This window comes from Talpa occidentalis, unplaced genomic scaffold, assembly GCF_014898055.3.
Source record: "Talpa occidentalis isolate TD23 unplaced genomic scaffold, MPIMG_talOcc4v2.1 talOcc4.10, whole genome shotgun sequence".
Classification (NCBI taxonomy): domain Eukaryota; kingdom Metazoa; phylum Chordata; class Mammalia; order Eulipotyphla; family Talpidae; genus Talpa; species Talpa occidentalis.
This window is the reverse complement of record NW_023600993.1, coordinates 49,019,111-49,039,619: the sequence shown is the minus strand read 5'-3', so window position 1 is coordinate 49,039,619 and position 20,509 is coordinate 49,019,111.

The following is a 20,509-nucleotide window of genomic DNA, read 5'->3' as shown; positions in this document are numbered from 1 at the left end:
TACTGACACTCCTTGAGAGCAGAAAACATTTCTGACTTATCTTTGCATTTCTTCAGAACCTGATAAAAGTACTCTCTTTTTAGACAATTCAGGGGGATCCAAATAACAGTGTGGCTTTACCACTTTAATCTCTTCCAATTCGCACCCACATTTCCCATGCAGAATTTCATTTGTAACCTGAACAAGAACAAATATTGTAGGACTATTCTGATTAGTGAGTTATGGTTCTTAACTGGGGAAAGTAATGAGTTTCCCACCCTCTACAGGTAGTTGTTGGAAATGCATGAGAGAAATATGTTTACCACTTGTCCAGAAGCACACAAGTACAATTTAAACCCAAACAACTCACTTGTTTGCACTAAATGGAGATATTAAAGTAAAAGCTTTAACATTAATTTTAAACTAAGCCACTTAAGTTCACTATCTCTTAAGAAAAGAGTGAAAATTACTTGAACTTTCTGAGTCGCAATTCCCTTATTTTGAAACAGTGGTAATGGTCCTCTCTCATAGGAGGTTTGTGAAGTTGGAAGCCATAAAAATTAAAAGGCTTAGAACATTTTGGTATGGCAGAATAGAGTGAATAACATGTCTCAAAGAGTTTATATTCCAGTGGAAGAGCACGACAATAACCTGTAAAAATATAAATAAGTAATTCCAAGTACTATTAATAAATATAATAGGATAATTGGTTGGAAAGAGAGAGATTATGTTTGAGAAAATGCCTCCAAAGAGATGACATTTAAGCAAAGAAGTGCATAACAGGGAGGAGCCAGGCAGTATTCCAGGCAGAGGCAAGAACAGGTACAAAGACACTTTTCTTATTCTAGAAAGTGAAAAAAAGCCAGCGATGTTGGAGTGAGTACATGAATTTGAGAAAGTGGGGTGTGGGCAGGGGAAGTAGTAGAGTCTAGGGACATCAGGGGGGTTGATAGCAGTTGATTACCACTGATCTTGTAAGACATGATGATGATCTTGTAATTTACCTCAAATGAAGTGAAAAGCCAATGTAGTGTTTCAAGTAACTTGACTGGATTTTTTTCTAACAACTCAACTTAGCTGGTAAATCAAGAATGAATTTTCATGAGCAAAAGTAGAAGCATGCAGAACCAGTTATGTAGTTGCAGTATAGACTAAGTAGCCTGAACTAAGGAGGTGGTCTGAGAGATGAAGAAAATGGATTGTTTCAGTGTCTGGGGTTTGTTCGTAGACAGCATGTATAGGAAACAGGACCTTGGGGCTTACTACAGAGCCAGTGGCGTTCAGTTTTCAACAATAGGGATAGCTAAGGTAGAAACATGTTTGGAGTTTAAAAAGTTCTGGTTGGGTTATGCACAGTGGTTTACATTAGGCAACATGTAACTGGGGGTTATGGGTAGATTCGTTGTCTTAATTGTGACATTGGCATCATATATGAATTATTTTAGAAAAAGAAAAGAAGCTCAAAATGTAGTCACTAATGCCAAGGTCTCACCAGGATTTACTAGCTAACCCAGGTGCAATTTGAGCCTCTCCACAAAGTGGAATTTCATTTTTTTTCTCTTTTTTCCCTCCTCTGTTTTAACACCTTTCCTCTTCCTCTTTTGTTATAGGCCTCAGATCCATGATTAGTTTAAATTTTAATTTTATTTATTTATTTTTAAAGATTCATTCTATTCATTTATGCATACAAGAGCTGGGCTGTAGGCCAGAGGTGCAGGGGATTGAGAAGATTCACCAGAGACAGAGTGGGAAGCAGAACATGCAGATCTACTGAAATACACTGCTGAGGGGAGCAGTGGGCTAGACAGGAGAGGTCTGCTATACCACGTGGGTTAGCTCCCTAAAGTGGAATTTTAAACCAATCATTCTGAAGTTTCCTGGTCAGCACTAATGATCTAATCTTTTGCATATCTTCTACCTTCCCCTAAGGGAAGAGGTCTTTGCCTGAAACAACCTTTTCTTAGCCTAAAATACTCTTCCCTTTCTTTCTGACTATAAAAACCTTCCAGTTTGTATAACCCCTGGCAGTGCCTTATACTTGCTAGATGGGATGCTGTCCACTTCATGAATCATTTAATAAAGCCAATTAGATCTCTATAAATGTATTCCAGTGAATTTTAATTTTTTAGCAGTGCACACAGGTTACAATTCATAACAGTGCACATCATACATAGGTACAGTAAGTCAGTTCTACAGCAATAAACCTATAGTTTAAAAGCTATGAAGGGGACTCATGCCACCCCCAAATATGCCACTTGGTACACAAATTATTTTGTACTAAAATCATTTACAGTCCTGAAATCCCTTATCTGCCTAAAAGCAGAACATCCCAAAAGAACTCAGTTGTCACAAATCCCCTCCCTAAAGCAACTCTAATCTCCTCTGGCACCACACTAGACATTTATTCTCTTGAGGGCTCATTTCTCTTCCCCCAAAAGTCAGTCATTTGTGATTCCATAAAGTCCTTTATCCCCTCCCTTCTGAGAGGTCACTTATTCTCCCAGAAGTGCCTCTGGGCACCTCCCTTTCCCTATTAAGGGAGTATATAAACTCTTAAATCTAACCTCTCTTTTGGCTATTTCCTTCTTTCTTTGATAATCCCAGTGTAGATAAAATTAAAAATGAATGTCTGTATGCATTTTCTCCTGTGAATTTGTCTGTTGTCAGTTTAATTCACAAGTCCCAGCCACTAGCCCCAAGAGGGTTCCAGAGAAGTTTTGTCTTCCCCTACAGTTGTAAAGAATAACAATAAAAAGGTGAGATGTTTGTTCATCAAGTAGAGGTCAGGTAAGCTGTTGGATGTGTGAGTTGGAAGCAAACTAAATCTTATGAGATATTTCTTGATGGTGCTACAATCTCAGAGAACTTTGCAACCAACCAGCAACTTGTTGAAGTAGCACAGAATTAGAAGCTAAATTTGGGTTCTGGTTGCTATCAGATGTGGAATAGCTATAGAACCATAAATGTCACTTGGTCTTCATCTAAATAATTTACGTTGGTAAAATAAGGAAAATCATGTTGACTAGGATGAATGCTGCTGTGGAAGTATTTGGAAAGTTTAAAATTGCTCCATAAATCTCAATTGCTCTGAGTATTATTCAATAGAAGATTGCTTCAAATGGTCATTTGGAAAAGCCCTTGATCAACACTGAGACCCAGAGGAGAAACACAAAAAAAATGTAACAACCTAAAAAGAACAGAAAACTTTATTTTGTATTTATATGATGGCCAGAACACAAGCTCTTCTCGCCTGTCACTCTTGAGGAAGACAGATATTGCTGGTTCTTTGTGAACCAAAATATACCCAAAGTTAAGGTCTATAAAGCATACATGATCTTGTACCTTTTAAAGCATCATTAAATAATTATTATGAGAACACTGGGATGGGAATGGTAATCAATATTCTAAATGTTCCATGAGTGTGATTCTCTACTTACAAAGCTTTCTCTGCAAGATTTATTGTCTTGTTGAGATATGTTTAAATAAATAGGATGATACTGAGCTGGGGCGGGGCACAGGGATGGAGGGCTACACAGAACCAGTCATTTAAAGACTCACTAATTACTGGCTTAAATCCCACAGTTTCAAGCAATTGAATTAACTTCTGAGATCTTGACTGAATCATGAATGAAGTAACAGTCAGCCATTCCAGATCTTGCATGATAGAGCGAATGGGTCCTCAAATGATATGAATGAATGTCCCTTCATTTCAAACACATCTGTTTTGTTTTATAAATTCTCTAAAATAGAAATTAATCAATTCCATTCAAAAATCTTATTTTACAGGGAGAATCCTGTTTGAAAGGGAAAATAGATAGATTTATCACTCCTTATTAAATAATTCTGAATGCTGATTAGTTGCAGTGCAGCAGGGAAAATCGGCTTTGTTGACTTAGAGATGGCTTAGTAGACAGAAATATGATGTACATTGAATGGGTGGTTTCAAGAAATTTCAAGGGTAATTTTAACTACTCAATTTTCAACTTACATGCAACTGTAAGGAACTAGTAGGTGATGTTGCTGTAAGAGGCTCATTTATTTGCTCAATCTTAGAACATAGTAAGCTTTTAACAAATGAGAGCAATAGCACTTAGTAGTACCAAATGTGATAGTCTCAGGATCAGCAGCAGCAATTGCAGTAGCAGATGGCATAGCTAAAGAAAGATCTCTTTGAACAAAGACCAGGGGTTCTCTGAGCCAAAATAGAGCTCATTGTCACGGTGGTTTTAAGGTTTCTAGGCACCCAAAATCAGGACTTGTCCTGAATAATTAAGCAACTTTCGAATTTGATGTTCATTCTTTAGGAGATTATTTCTGTGGGAGTGATAAATGGGCATTTACGAAAAGATAGTTCTTTGTTCTGACTATAATCTCATTACTCTGACATCCTATTTTGTGATTTTACAATAGAAGCCATTTATCCTGCAGATTGTTTAATTATTAATTTTCTAGCACAATCTAAACTAAGGAAAAAGAAATTCTAGATTATAGGAAATCTGTAATTTCTCTCAAATATTGGACTAAAACACAGGTGATGTACTGCTCTGCATGATTTAATATGAGTATCCAGAGCAATTTCATTTAGTTTCTAGGTGTTTCTTTGGGTTGTTCACCCAAAGAACCCAGAATAATAGACCCACTAGCTTTCATTTTTTGGGAAGTTTGTATGTAAGAAAATGTAAAATATGCATGAACATATTAAAGGGTAATATCAAAGGAAACACCTATATAACTATCACCTAGTTTATAATATAGGCTAATGCTGGTACTCCACTTCTGCCAAGTCCCCATTTAGGAATTGTTTGCTATACTAACTTACATGTAACTCATAACCTTGCTTTACTTTACTGTTTTGCCAATAAAAAATGTATTCTAAACATGACACACAGTTTTCTTTGCCTCTTTTTTGAAACTCACATAAATAGACTCGAAGTATGTTTTTCATCTCTAAATTCTCTTACTAAATATCATGTTTATTTATCCATGTTTTTTATAGCTGTGCTTCATTCATCTGCATCACCAAGTACTCTATCATAGGAATATATTATAATTGATCATTCTACTATGGAAAAATATTTGGGTTTTTGCAAGTTCTTTACGCTTTTATAAATGACATTTCCTTGAATGTTCTTGTATGTGTCTTCAGTTGCATGTGTGAGAGTTTCTAGAATATGCTAATAGTAGTGGAGTTTCTGAGGTCTTCTTTTATTGACTCATTAATATTCAGTTATTTTCCAGTTTGTATTGTAAAGGAATTTTTAAAAATATACCTCATGGCTTTCATAAGAAAACCTAAATAAGAGATCAGTAAAAAGACTAATTATAATAAAGTAAAAATCAAAATCAACAAGCAACTGTAAACCAGAGACATACTATGGGGGTAAGGGGAGGGGACAGAAGGGAGTAGGATCAAAACAAGGGTGGTGGGAATTGTATGGGGACTATAATCAAGATGAAAATGCAGGGCCTCCCCGGTGGCTCAGCGGTTGAGCGCTGGGCTGTGATGCTGCCCACAGCCTCTGCACCACCGGTTTGATCTCCGGCTGCTGGGCAAGGGTCCCACATGGCCCGCAGACCTCTCCTGCCACCCGCTGCTCCCCTCAGCAGCGTGTTTCATCAGTCGGCCTGTTCTGTTTCCCGCTCTGGCTCTGGTGAATTCTCTCACCGTCCCGCGTTTCTGACTGTACCCAGTGCTTGTATAAATAAACAAATCTTAAAAAAAAAAAAAAAAGATGAAAATGCATACATTGTGCAAAAACGAAAAATGATGTAAAAAATATATAAACTAAATAATTATAAAAAGAATGCTGAAAAGAATTTATAGATAAATGCAAAAGTGTTTGATATACATTGGATAATAAATTCCAGTCCACTGGATACAGTTTGCATTTCTATGAACAAGAAACACTTATTTGCATTGCTGTTATTTTTCTCAATTTAGCGCTGTAAAACATTAAAAGTCAATCAAAGTCAGCATTTACCTGAAAGAGTACACTAGATAAGACACATAGTAACCTTTTCAGAATTTGCCAAAATTTCTCTTAACTTTGCCCCTTCGTGCCACTTAATACTTCCCTAGCAGCACACACAGATTCCATGGCTAGTCCTTCTTGCCACAGTTGATAGTGTCAGACTTTCAGATTTTGTTAGTCTGGTGGATTTGTAATGGTATCTCATTAGGATTCTAATATGCATGTTTCTTGTTTCTGAAAAAAATAAGTACATATTCATTGGACATGCAAATAGATTCTTTTTGGAAGTATTTATTCAAATTTTGATTCTTTTTTCTGTGGGGTAAATTGACTTTTTTAGAGCTTGAGAGGTCCTAACAGGACAGCTGGTGTAGATCGACTCCATCATTCTGGTACTTTTTTTTTTTAAAAGGATTTATTTATTTATACAAGCACTGGGGTACAGGCCAAAGGCACGGGAGGGTGAGAGAATCCACTAGAGACAGAACAGGGAGCAGAACAGGCAGAAGGAACAAAATATACTGCTGAGGGGAGCAGCAGGCGAGACAGGAGAGGCCTGCCACAACATGTGGGGATCTCTCTGGCCAGCTGGAAATCTAACCAGCACTAAAGAGTCTGCAGACAGCCTCACAGTGCTGCGCTCAACCCTCTGCACCACTGAGGAGGCCCCAACCTTTTTTTTTTAAGATTTATTTTTTTATGCATGCAAGAACTGGGGTGTAGGCGAGGTGAGGGGAGGGGGGCGGGGTGAGAGGACTCACCAGAGACAGTAAGGAGTAGAATAGGCAGATCTACTGAGATACACTGCTGCATTTAAGCGGAGCAGCGGGGCTAGACAGCACCATGTGGGTCAGCTCCCTGGCCAGGGATTGAACTCATGCCTTAGTGTCTGGCGATGGGTTGATAGTGCTGAGACTTTAACCCTTATGCCACAAGGGAGGCCTATTCTGGTAGCTTCTTTAGAGTTTGGTGTTTATCTGTAAACCTGTTGTTATTTACTTGATATTTTCCTTTAACGCATTTATTTTTTACATATATTGATTTTTTAATTAAAATTTTATGAGCATCACAAATGTAAAACTGATATCAATTTGCCATAAACAGAGCATAGCAGTTAAATGAATATAATGAAAATTTAATCATATTGGACCCCATACTTGGAAGCTGAGCCCCATTCTCACTTCTCTTTCTTTTTCTCTTCCCAATCCCAATCCCAACCCCAACCCCAATAAGAAAATAAACAAGTATTAAAGCTGTCTGAAGTCTTCAAGAAATGTACCATACAGACTTTTCCCTATGTTAACCAGAAGACCTAAAAAATACTGGCATGGGTCACAGTCTCCATGTGTGATTCAGAGTGATCTATTTCATAACCACACCCCGTTGCCACCTATACTTACCTTGTGGTTTTTCAGCTTTTTCACTTTAGAAAACACTGATTTCATTCAAGCCCCTTCATTTAGACTTGAAGCTTCTGGGGCAATGCCAAGAAAGTAAGTAGGACAGGTAGAATAATGCTGTTTCTCAAAGACTCCACACTAATCCATGGAACATATAAATGGGTTATCCTATAGAGTATAAGCTACACTGCAGATATGACTAAGACTGGACGTGTAAGTGGGGAGACTATCCTGAATTCCTAGATGGACCCAATCTAATCACATGAGCCCTTAAAGCAGAACATTTTCTTTGGCTAGTCAGAGAGCTGCTCAGCAGTAGAAGCATAAAAGGCTTAATGCCTGAGGAGCACTCGAACCACTGTTGCTAATTTTGAAGGTAAAGAAAGGGAACTAAGAGTCAAGCACTGTAAGTGACCTCTAGAAGCTGAGAAAAAACACTGACAGCAAGGAAACCTTAGTCCTACAGATTCATGGACCTAACTCTGCAAACAACACCCCCAAAATGACTGAGCTTGAAAGCAGGTATTTCACCAGAGACTCCAGATAAGAGCACTGGTTCTTATGCAACCTGGAGTAGAGAAACCAGTTACTGGATTTATGAGCCACAGAATAACTGTGAGAAAATAAACAATAAATTTGTTGTTTTAAGTAAATATAGTTGTGGCAGTTTGTTACAACAACCATCAATGATTAGTACCATGACTTGCTCAAAAACACATAGTTATCTAGAGTTGGGGTAAAACTAACCCAGGGTTTTTGTCTTCCATCCCAGGACTCTTAATACTATATTGCATAGTTTTATGTATACACACCAAATATATATACACACATATATAAATATATTAGTATATAATAAATTAAATAGGGAAGACTTTTTAAGTTTCAGCTTCTTCAGTCATGTTTGTCAGTATACCTATACCTTTCATGGCCACATAACTTAAAGAGAATTGTATGTACTGAAGCAATTTAAATTATCCTCACAAAGCAATGGCATCTGAATCATGTTTTCAGTTCAGCCATTTTTACAGTGGACTATTTTGTGCAAGGAAGATAATGTTCTTAAAGGTAAAGGGCAGAACCTATGAGCCACACTGCTCTGATGATAACTCATTCTGCAGAAAGTTAAAGGAAAACAAACTTGGACAACTTCAGTGCTCTGGTTACTTAGTGCAATCAATTCCCAGTTCACACCACTTTTCTACAAAAGGCAATGGATAAAGGATCAGCCGAGCCACTGTCTGCTGAATAAGATATCCTACTGAGGAGGAAATTAAATGGCTTCTGTCAAATACCTCCTGGGTTGGCTCTGATTTACCTATTACACAAAACTTTCCCTCTAGATAATAGTTTTGCTAGCAATAAAGTTGGCAAAAAAGATGACGTTGGAGTCTTTTCTCTCCCATGATCATTATTTCCCTCGTGTGAAAAATCTCCATTGATGTCCAGTGCCACTGAAATAGAGACAAAATGAGGGGTGTTTTTTTATTTTTATGACTCTGCTAATTCTTTGTAACAGATACATAAGATTATGTGACTTCCTGTTCTTCCCCAAGTAAAGATAATAGAAGATGCTACTTCTGGTTATCAAAATTTACAGTCATTTTTTTGATGGTCCACTGAATTGGTAAATTGGGCAAAATCACAAGAGTTCTTACTCCATTTTAGATTCAAATATTTAATGATTTTTTGATAGTCCTGAAGCTTCAACAGACTATTTTCTCCCCCCTTTTTAGCAACTCCATGATAAGTTATCTCAAATATCAGTTTCATAAACCCCATGAGGAATATACAACTGAAACCCAATGTTCTTTGAATATTTTGCCCATGTAGAAAATAGTTTTTCAAACTTCTGATTATCAACATACTTGCTTGATCAATAGTACATTATTTTATGCTCCAAATTGATGGGGGAAAATGACAATTATATCTAGAACATTTTTATTATCAACTTCAGCTGTGGTCCCTCTAGCACAGTAAATTTTGTATAAAATTATTTAAGATGTCTAAGTAAAAACTGTTTACAGAGCAAATGTTTCTCTCAATGAGCACTAAAAAATAATCAATGAGTGTAAGGATCATTAAATACATTCCCAGTCAAAGGAAATCTTACATTAGCAATTTCTATCAACTCCTTCACTTTCCAAAGAGCTGTCTTGATCAATGTAAATCAGGAGCATCCATAATTGGTACAGAGGGAAAAACTGAGCCATCCATGTTACCACTGTGAAATTTTCTGTCACCGCCTCAGCAGTGGAAAAAGATCACCCTCCACATCAATTTCAACCAGTTACATCAATCATCTTGTTAACTGAGCACAGCTAGCATGTTAATGTGGGAGAATAATGGAATAGAGATGTTTCTGAGTACTGTATAATTCCATTTCCCTGCTGGATCTTAGTTTCTTCTTCTGTAAAATGGAAGCGTATCTTGAATTCGGTAACATTTAATGAATACTACACTCCCACCAGCAACTCTAAAAGTTTGCAATTTTGCATGTGTACTTTGTGTGTGGTTTAATTATTATCATTATTATTATTCTTCTAAAAGTGTGCTTATTATTTAAAAATATTTGCAAATTACAGAAAAAATTTAAAAAAATTTGTATTTTATACAATATTTACCTTGATAGAGGGATCAGAGTTGAAGTTGATAATAAACATGTTCTAGATATAATTGTTATTTTCCACCATAATATACAAATTCAGAAATCTATTAACATTCAAAACAATGTCTTTTCAAACTTCTTATTCTTTGTTTATATGTGAATAATTATTTTTGTGCAAATATACACATTTTATACACACATTTTAACAACCTTTTTATATAATAAATCATGGAAATTTCTCCATGTTGTAATTATAGATCTATATAATTTTAACTGCTAGAAAGAATTCTAGTATATGAGTGTTCTGTATTATCTTTAGCCAACTCTCTATTGTTGGTTTCCCATTTTTCACTCTTAGAAGCAATGTTGGGGTGATATCATGTACGTATACCTTTCACTAATTAAACAGATTTCTGAGATGGAGAACTGTAAGTAGACCATATGCATATTTCTTGGCATTATACTTAATTTCTATTGTGTGGATTTTGATTAAAAGGTCAGAGGTATATAAACTCACATATCTTACCCCAAGGGCTTACTGATGTGACCTTTGAACTATGGGAAATAGAGGCAAATCATGGTTGTATCGGGTATGAGATGCTACATTTTGGTTCCATTGACCTGGGACAACTATAGCTCACATTGAGTACTATCTAAACACATCATTCCACCTCTGTGGGGAGCAAAATTAAACATACATATTCATTTTATCTTTGATTAGTGCTGAACAAAAACTGTACCTGGCAGGCCCATTAATATTTGGCATAAGATTTACATTTGTGAAAATAAGGGGCTAGCAGATTCGTTTTCTAAAATCAGCACACAAATAGAGGTTGATTCACTCCCTATCCCTATGATTTCTTCCCTGCATAGCTCTGCCCAGGCTTTGCCTGACTTGTGTTGACCTGACATCTGCTGCTGTATTGAAACTTGTATTTTGATACCCATTGGATGTTTTAACCACTGAACACATCCCTTTTTTTTTTCTTTAAAACATTGTTACGCAATTCCTTATGAATGGGAAGATAGGCAATAGGGAAAATGTTAATTGCACATTCCACTGTGGAGTAGACAAAGATCTCCCTGCCCCAAAATTGAGAAGACAGCAGGGTAGTGTGTACATGCTTATTAAGCTGAGAAAAAAAAAAAAAAGATGGTTAGATGGTTCTCTTAATCCTAAACTGACTAACAATCTGCTGAATCACAGTGCTGCTCTGTGGGACAGCACTGAACTGTGGGTACCTACAACATCTTGAACATTCTCCCTTACACTCATGGCTCCATCATTACACATCAAAACATGGCTCTTCTCAGACTTTCAGTCTTAGCATACTTTGCTGAGAACACTTCTATTTAAAATAGTTTCACCAACACTATTCTTTAAAGTCTAGATTTCTAGACATCTAGTGAAGGAAGCATATGTTCACATCAAGAAACTTTTATAAGACTAAGTAAATGACAAAGAAAGGTGGAGTGTCATCCTTATGGAACAGATGTGCACCTGTTATGAACAGTTGCTCAGCCTGTGAATGCTCTGCCCTGGCCAGATCTTCAGCTTCTCTTGGAGATAGTTATCCAGTCCCCAGGACAGGACCATCAATCATTATCCATAGGTCAGAATTTCTAGCAAGGCCAGAGGAAACATTTTGATTAATGTCTACATGGTGACCTGAGAGATACCAAGGGCTTTCTAAAAGTTGTGGTGAAAATGAGGTAAGAAATAATTGCTTTTTAATGACCTTAGTCATTGTCTTTCTCATGGTTCTCATCATGAATTCTAAATTTATTCCAAACATCTCAATCTAGATATATTATTACAAATGAGTTCCTGAATACTGGAAACCTCAGTGAGAGAATGCTGGCTGATAACATAGTGAGTTTTGGGTTTATGTCCTTTCTATTTCTATTTTTCCAAAGATTCAAGCAAAACTGATTTTATTTGGCCAAAACGAGCCATTAATAGCAGAGAAAGCAAAGGAGTTGATTTTGACACGCTTCCTGAAAACACTTAAGAAAACTTTATCTTAACAGTTCTGGGGCCTCCCCTGGTGGCGCAGCGGTTAGGCACCAGGCTGCAAAGCTGCCCGCAGCCTCTGCAGCACCGCTTAGATCCCTGGCCACCAACGAGGGTCCCACATGGCGCACAGACCTCTCCTGCCATGCCCGCTTCTCCCCTCAGCAGTGTGTTTTGTCAGTCTGCCTGTTCCGTTCCCTGCTCTGTCTCTGGTGAATTCTCTCACCCTCCCGCGCTTCTGACTGTACCCAGTGCTTGCATAAATAAATAAATAAATCTTAAAAAAAATGGTTTAACTGTTCTGGAATTAAAGTGGAACATATAAGAACGTCTCTTAGGAGCTTTGATGAAAATTTTACCAAGTTACTATAGGTGCTGTTGAATTCTCCAATTGTAATGATTAGAGAGTAGTGATTCTCTTAGGTAGTGTTTTAAAGTCCTGTTATATTTGAATATATAAATAGCAATAAATCTTCATCTATAAATTTTGATCTGTAAGAATCACCAGTTTATCTTTGAAAAAGAACAACTGTACTCCCTTAATACGATGTGATGGCAAGGGCACTTTACTTCTGTGGTGTTCATTCCCAAAATCTATAATCCCACTATAATAATTTAAAAAATATATCCAACACCACCCTCTTTGGGGAACATTCTACAAAATACCTTACCAGCTCACCTTAAGACTGACAAGGAAAGACTGTCAAACTCATGGACTAGAGGAGACTGGAGCATTGTGACTGTTAAATACAGTGCAGTAGCCTGGATCTTGGAACAAAAAGAGAATATTATTGGAAAAACTCATAAAATCCAAATAAAGCTTGGAGTTTAGTTAATAGTAATGTACCAGTGTTCTTAATTTCAACAAATGTACTTTGATAATGTAAGATGGCAGGATTTGGGAAATTAGTGAGGCATATGGGAACTCTATTATTTTTTTAATTTTCCTATAAATCGAAGTGTATTCCAAAATTTCAAGTTTTTTCTAAAACCTTAAATCAACCACACGCTCACATTTTTTAAAGATTTATTTGTTTATTTATACAAGAACCAGGGTACAGGCCAGAGGTATGGAGGGTGAGAGGATTCACCAGAGACAGCGGGGAACAGAACAGGGAGACTGACAAAATACACTGCTGAGGGGAGCAGCGGGTGAGGCAGGAGAGGTCTGCCGCACCTTATAGGACCCTCGCCGGCCAGCCAGGATCGAACCAGCGTTGCAGAGGCTGTGGACAGCTTCACATCATGGCGTTCAACTGCCTGTGCCACCAAGGGAGGCCCCACATGCCCATATTTTACTGGACTGGCTGAAAATTCAGTCCCAGTCATTATTGGAGCTTCCTATACCCTCAAGCTGTCAGGTATTGTTGTTGTGTGATTTGTCCACAACAGTTAATACTGTTGTTATTATTGTCTATATCCACAAATTTGCTTAAAATCAGCAACTGTGTGGTCATGTTTAGGAGCCACAGACAAGAATGTGAATCCACAAGTAGAGTTCTGCTTCTTTTTGTTTTTAACCTTTTATTGAAGTAGCATTGCATTGTTTCATTATATAATTTTCAAGTGTGCATCATTCTAAATCTATATATCTCTATATATCTACTACATTAAGTTTACACCTAAAAGTTCAATTCTATCCTTCACCATACAATTAACCTCTTTAACCTGATTTATCCCACTTCTCTCTGGTAACTCCTAATTTGGTCTCATGCTCTAAAATTTTATTTTACTTTTCAACATTCTATTCATTTTACTATTTTATTAATATATATTCTAAAGTTTTAATTGAGTTAGCATTGGTTTACATCGTCATTTATCATTTGTATTTGGGAGTCCCCTTTCAGGTATTGTTTTATTTATTTCATTTGTTTTGTTTTGTTTTTTTTATGTACCACATACGAATGAAGTCATACAGTGTTGGTCGTTCTCCATCTGACTTCTTTCACTTAGTGTAACTCCCTCTATGTCCACCTATATTTTTAAAAGATTTATTTATTTATTTATACAAGAACCAGGGTACAGGCCAGATGCATGGGAAGGTAAGAGGACTCACCAGAGACAGAGTGGAAAACAGAACAGGCAGACTGACGAAATACACTGCTGAGGGGAGCAGCGGGCAAGACAGGAGAGGTCTGCCATGCCATGTGGGACCCTCGCTGGCCGGCCGGGATCAAACTGGCACTGTAGAGGCTGTAGACAGCTTCACAGTGCTGTGCTCAATCTGCTGAGCCACCAGGGGAGGCCCCTCCACCTATGTTGCTGTGAATGACAGGGTTTCATCTTTTTTGTATAGCTGGGTAGCATTACATTATGTATGAACCTCATGTTCTTTATCCACTCATCTCTTGATAAGCAACTAAATTGTTTCCAACTCTTAGTTGTTGTTAAGTAATGCTTCGGTGAGCATGGGGATGCATATAGCTCTTCAAATTAGTATTATTGTGTTTTCTGGGTAAATGCCCAGAAGTGGGACAACTGGATTGTATGTATTGTCTATCTTTAAACTTTTAGTAATTAGAGTTCATATCTTTAAAGCATATCGTGTCCATAAGGCTTTGGTTCTGTCTGTAAGAAGCTATCATGGGCAAGACATGGGTTCCCTCATGGGGCCTCCTGACTTCCATCTTCTTACCATCTAGGGACTAACAAAACTCCTTTTCCCCTTTTCTTGCTGTCTTCAAAGATAGCTACCTTTCCCTCCCCTCCCTACAAAATTTAACATTCTACTTTCTATGTGTTTACACAGTGCAAGGGCAGGACTGGACACAGTGCAGGTTTTCTGATCCCATGCAGACAGGGTAAAGGAGGAGTTGGAGTCTTCAGTGGTTTTTTGCAGGTCTTTTATTGGGGTTTATGGCAGGCAGGGGTACTGGGGGGCCGGGAGGCTGGCAGTCCTCCCAGCCCCCAGCAAATCTTCACTCTATCTGGGCTCCGGTGATCTCTGCTTCTGCTTCTTTGCTTCTCTCTCGGCTTCTCTTTCGGCCTCTCTTTCGGCTTCTGCTCGGCTTCTCTTTTGGCTTCTACTGGTGTCCCCGTGACGCTGCCCTTAAAAGCCCAGTCTTAGCCCAGGTGAATCCCATCTACCTATGCCCACACCCTATTCCAGGTGCCTGCCATCAGGCATGCATGCACTCAGGACCTCAAGGATCCATCGTCTATCCTGATGGCGGGAGGGCAGAAAAGCCTGACATTTTCTTTACCCTACACACAGTAAAAGGAAAGAAACAGCAATGAAAGGAAAGAAACCTTCCTGTCATCTCTTATTTAGTCCAGCAAAATTCCTTAACCTAAGGAATACAAATTCTTGGCTACTTGCTTATAACAGGTAGAGGAAAAACTATAGCCAAAAAAAAAAAAAAAAACTCAAAAAAACCCACAAACAAACAAAAAACTAATCCGCAATCAATGTAGAGACAAATTGTCTTGCCACTTAAGTAATAGCAAATTGCATTATTATGGCAACTTTTATCTTAAGGAAGGACACACAGTTGTGGTTCCCCACACCTCTGTCTTCAACCCTCATCTTGCAGAAAAATGAATAGATACACGTACATTTCTCCTCTTGCCTTGCCACTTACTTCCCTGGGTCTGGAGTTACTAGCATCCTTCTGCTCCAAGCAAGGCAACATGCCCCTTGGCTGCTCTCACCTTCCTCCTTTCCAAGGTGAGACCCTTAATGAGATCACTCAGGGCACATGGAAGCCCTAATGCCAGGTGGAGAGCTGACCCAGGAGGAATGGAAACAGCAAAAGAATGTTGATGTGGAGAGGAGACCAAGGTAAAGAAAGGTCCACAGTAGAAAGTTAAGGGAGAGATGCCTCTGAAAAGGGATGGAGACCCACTCGGTCTAAGGAAGAGAGAAACACAGCAGGTCTTTGAGATGCTTGGTCTGTAAGAAATGTGTGAAATGGATTCACTGGTGGTGTTTGCAGAAATGAATTCTTCAAACCCTAAAATCCTGAGAGTTTGACAAGGTTAATGAAAGGTTAATTAATATTCACCACTTTTTAACTATCAAAATAAAACTGCTCATGTGAAGTAAAGGTTTGTAACTGAGGGTGAATCCAGGAGGCCGCACAGCAGACAGTTCCTTCAGATGGTCCTTCTCAGGACAGGAGGTGATTGAATCACACACGTGATTCACACACAGTGAATTCACACACATGATGGTGATTCTGGAAATAATTTTTGTTGCCCTCACTTATGACCCTAGCATTTGTGGGGTCTGGAGCAAGAAAATGAATGGAGACCACATCCAATAGCTCTGAATGTTTAAACATTATAAATCAGTCTTACAAATTATTAAATAAATCCATCTTACTTTAGCAAATAATCTTCATTATACAAATAAAAAACATGAGTAAAGTTATCTTTTTCATAGGACTGAGTTAGTGAAATATCAAAAGCAACTGAATTTAATTACTATTGAACATTTTTCTAGGTGTTCTGTTATTAAGGTAGTGATACATAAATGACTGATAAATACACAATTCTCAAATGATTATGTATTCATTACAAAATTATTATTTTTCTGGCTTTAATTTCAGCAAAATTATTAGTTATATTGTTTTAGTGATAATTTTCACTGATTTAATTTTCTATTGACAGTAATCATTTAAAGGATTAGATGATTAGAATACTATACAATTAGAACAGAATACAGTGTATTCAACTGTCTGCATTTTGATATATTTCATCAGAATGCAAATTAAATATAAAAAACTGAATGTAAAATCATATTCAAATGTGTTCAGTTATTTTTTCTTAATTATCCAGAAGTATTTGTTAAAAATTAATTTAAAATATTATAATTATAAATTGTAATGCAAGATAATTTTTAAAAATGAAAATCTCATATTTTCTTTCAATTTAATTATTTTTATATTTATAAAAATAATACTCCTTGCAATGCCAAACTTCAATCCAACTTACCATTATAAAGCATTAGTGGCACGGTTCGTGCATGTTGTAGCTAGAGGACACCACATACATGCACATTTGGGAATAAGATGGATATTTAATATTGCAAAATATTCCTCACCTACATGTAATTGCTGGGACTATCATACTAATTTTCTTCTATATCCATAATAGTGCATTGGTATCAGGAAAAAAGACATTCAACACTCATAGGCAATGATATTGCTTTATGCAAGAATCTGCGGATCCTCATAATCTAAGAGAAGGATTTGTAGGAATTAATTTCTTTTTATTTTTCCTTAAGCTATTCTACCTCCCCAAACTTCCCCAACTTTCTTAGCAACTACCCACATATCTCAGTATTTGAAAACTACCCCCTTTTGTTTTGTGTGCAAGAATCCCTCCCCAGGACCTGAGCAGACTAACAGGTTTAGCAACAAGAGTGTATGGTGACAATTCTAGATCACGCTGTGCCAGTGCAGAGGGCCCAAATGTTCTTTAATAAATGTATTTACTTAGTATTTTTATATGTAAGGTGTAAAGTGAAGGTCCTATGACTGGGCCCTTCTTGTTTGAGTCCAAGGTTCTTCCTAGTTTCTCTTATTGATCTCAGTTACCAATCTTGATTACTCAAATCCTGCATCATGTATCATCAAAGTTTGAAAAACAAATCTCTCAGCACTTGAACAGATCACATTAATTTGGGGTCTGCAACTAATTTGGGGTCTGCAACTAATCTTTTTGAGTTATAAATGGCAGAATAAATATCAAGACATATATTTCTCTTTCTCTTTAACACTGTCTCAGAAATGTGTATGATTCACAGATAGCAAGGTGGTTATTAATGGCAAGACTACCATTTATGCCCAAGGTCAGATCGTTATTTGTAGATGTTGTTTTGTGTCTTTGCTAGAATTCTAATTCAGTAGATTGTACCTGGACACCATTTCTTAAAGTCATAGAGGCTGACAAACAGCAAAATTTCTAAAGCTAAATTTACAGTTTTGCCATTAATAACCATATAATCTGTATAAAGTATGTAAATTCTCTGTTCCCTGGCAGTGCAAATAGTCACAATTAATTGGAGCTAATTTGTAGTGTAATTATTAGAATTAAGTGAATCAATACCTATGAAGCTCTCCAAACAATGCTTAGCCTCATCAAATCTTGATGTTATATCATCATCATCATCATCATCATTCAAAATCATTACCAGCTGTTAGAACTAGACCATGGCCAAGTCAGACTTCAGACCTAGTTCTCCATGTAGAATGATTAGTAATAAACAGATATCTCAGGGCTTAATTGGTTCCTGGTCCTTTGAGAACTGATAGTAATTGCATAGAAGATATGCCTCCATTCTTTGGGTCCCTAACTGTTGTAAAGACTCAGATAGCTTGTAGAATTCTTTACATTTTAATTATCTAGTCCTGAAAGGCATTAAGATGTAGGTTGAGTAAGAAGGTATTCTTGGAATGTTCTGCAGTCTGAGCTGAACCACAACCAAGGACTATTTAAGAAAAAGGAGATCCAAAATGTGCTAAATTGGGCATCCTAATGGAGACTTCCTCTCCAGGACTCCATCCCAGACTTTGGCCAAGATTGCCAGCTTGTGAATGTATAAACACCTGTACATCTGTAGCTCAGCTGCCTGTTTCAACATGGTTCATGTCACCCACCACACCCTGGCCCCTGGTGATGACACTGAGACTAAATTTCACAGGAACAACCACAGGCAGACCATGGAGTCCCATGTCTTTTACTGCAACACTAGAGTCCTTCTCTCAGGCAGAAGGAAAACAATGTATAAACATAATGGATGTTTTTCTCTTTTTAAGAGACTTTAAAAGATATTTGACTATTTAAAGCCAAAAATAGTATATGAAGGGGTTGTAGACTATGTAGAAGTAAAATGCATATATAATAATAGTATAAAAGACAGGAAAGAGGGGAGGGGAAGGATTGGGGTCAGAATGGGGCGTTTGCAATTGTATGGGGGAATATAAAAATAAAATTTAATATTAAAAAAAAAAAAAAAAAAAAAACAGGAAAGAGAAACTGACTTTTTCTGCTGTGATACATGAAGCAATATGATACTTCAAGTTAGACAGTGACATGCATGTATTATGAATTCTAGAACGACCACTAAAAAAAATAAAGAGCCGATAAGCCAATAGTGGCAATAAGATAAAATTATAAACAATAGTCAATTCCAAAGAAGGCAAAGAAATAATAAATAATATGTAAGAAGTGGGGTGGAGGAAAAATCAGAGAAATAAAACATTAATTAGTAAAATGACAGATATAAATTCAAACATGTCAGTTACTACTTAGAAATAATAAACATTCTGATTAAAATTCAGACATTATTAAATTGGCTAAAACACAAGATTAAATTCCATGCTGCTTCAAGAAAATCACTTTAAATATTAGGACAGGGGGGCCTCCCTGGTGGCCTAAGGGTTAAGTCTTGGTGCTACCATAGTGAATGCTCACCTCACTGGCCTGAGTTCAATCCCTGACAAGGGAGACAACCCACATGGCACAGCAGACCTTTCCTGTCTCATCCCTCAGCAGTGAATTTCAGTCACTCTGCCTGTTCTGCTCCCCACTCTGTCTCTGCTGAATCCTTGCATCCCCCTGCTCCTCAGTTCTGTGTATAAATAAATAAAATCTTTTGAAGAAAATAAATATAAGGACACAGATCTGTTAAAATTCAAAGAATGACGAAAGACATACCATGCAAACCGTACTCAAAAGTGGTTGGAAAGAGCATGTGCTGAGATTTGGGCTTGAGCCTCAGTTCTGGGGCCTTCTCAGTGATGAGTTTGGGCATGTCCCTTGTCTCCCCTCAACAGTATTTGCCCGAGCCCGCGGACTGGTCAACGAGGTTCTGGGGGGAGAGCAGCGACCTGAAAGAACAGGGGTACACCAAGGAGGGAGACACGTACACTCGGTTCAGCTAAAGCATGTCTCATTTATTTTTGGTTTCAGCGGGGCTTTATAGCTGGGGAAAAGCGGAAGAAGCAGGCCAGCAGTGCCTAGCCAATGATTACACACATGACCTTATTTGGTGCGCCGGAGGTTGTCATGCGCACTGGACCAGAAGGAGCACAGCTAATCCCGGAAGGGGGAAGTATCCTGATGCCATGAGGCAAGGCGCCAACAAGCATTTTCTTCCATTTGTTTTAAATGATAAAGGTATATCATAGGGTTGTGAAACATTTCAGTGTGTTGATAAAGGCATGTGACTCAATTCCTAGCAGATACTAAGTACATAATATTAGTAATTGTTGAATTACTGATTGTTTCAGGGCTTGTTGTAGAAACACTAGATGAGACCCTCTGAAATAATGTCCCAAAGAGTCATGTGGCCCAGGAAATTTTTGAGTCAGTCAGGACCTTGGGGTCCTCATCTATCTACTTGCAAAAGACATTGGTATTTTGGTGGCAGCAAAACAAAATTCTGTCTGCAAAACCAGTTAGGCATTCAGGATTACTGTGGAGCTCTTGGAAAAGATCAATCAGTCTTATCTTTAAGTGGTGTTGGAACTGTCTGTTATTCCCAGTCTGACTGGAGGCTGGCTTTGCTCAACCCCCAAGGAGAAGAGATGAG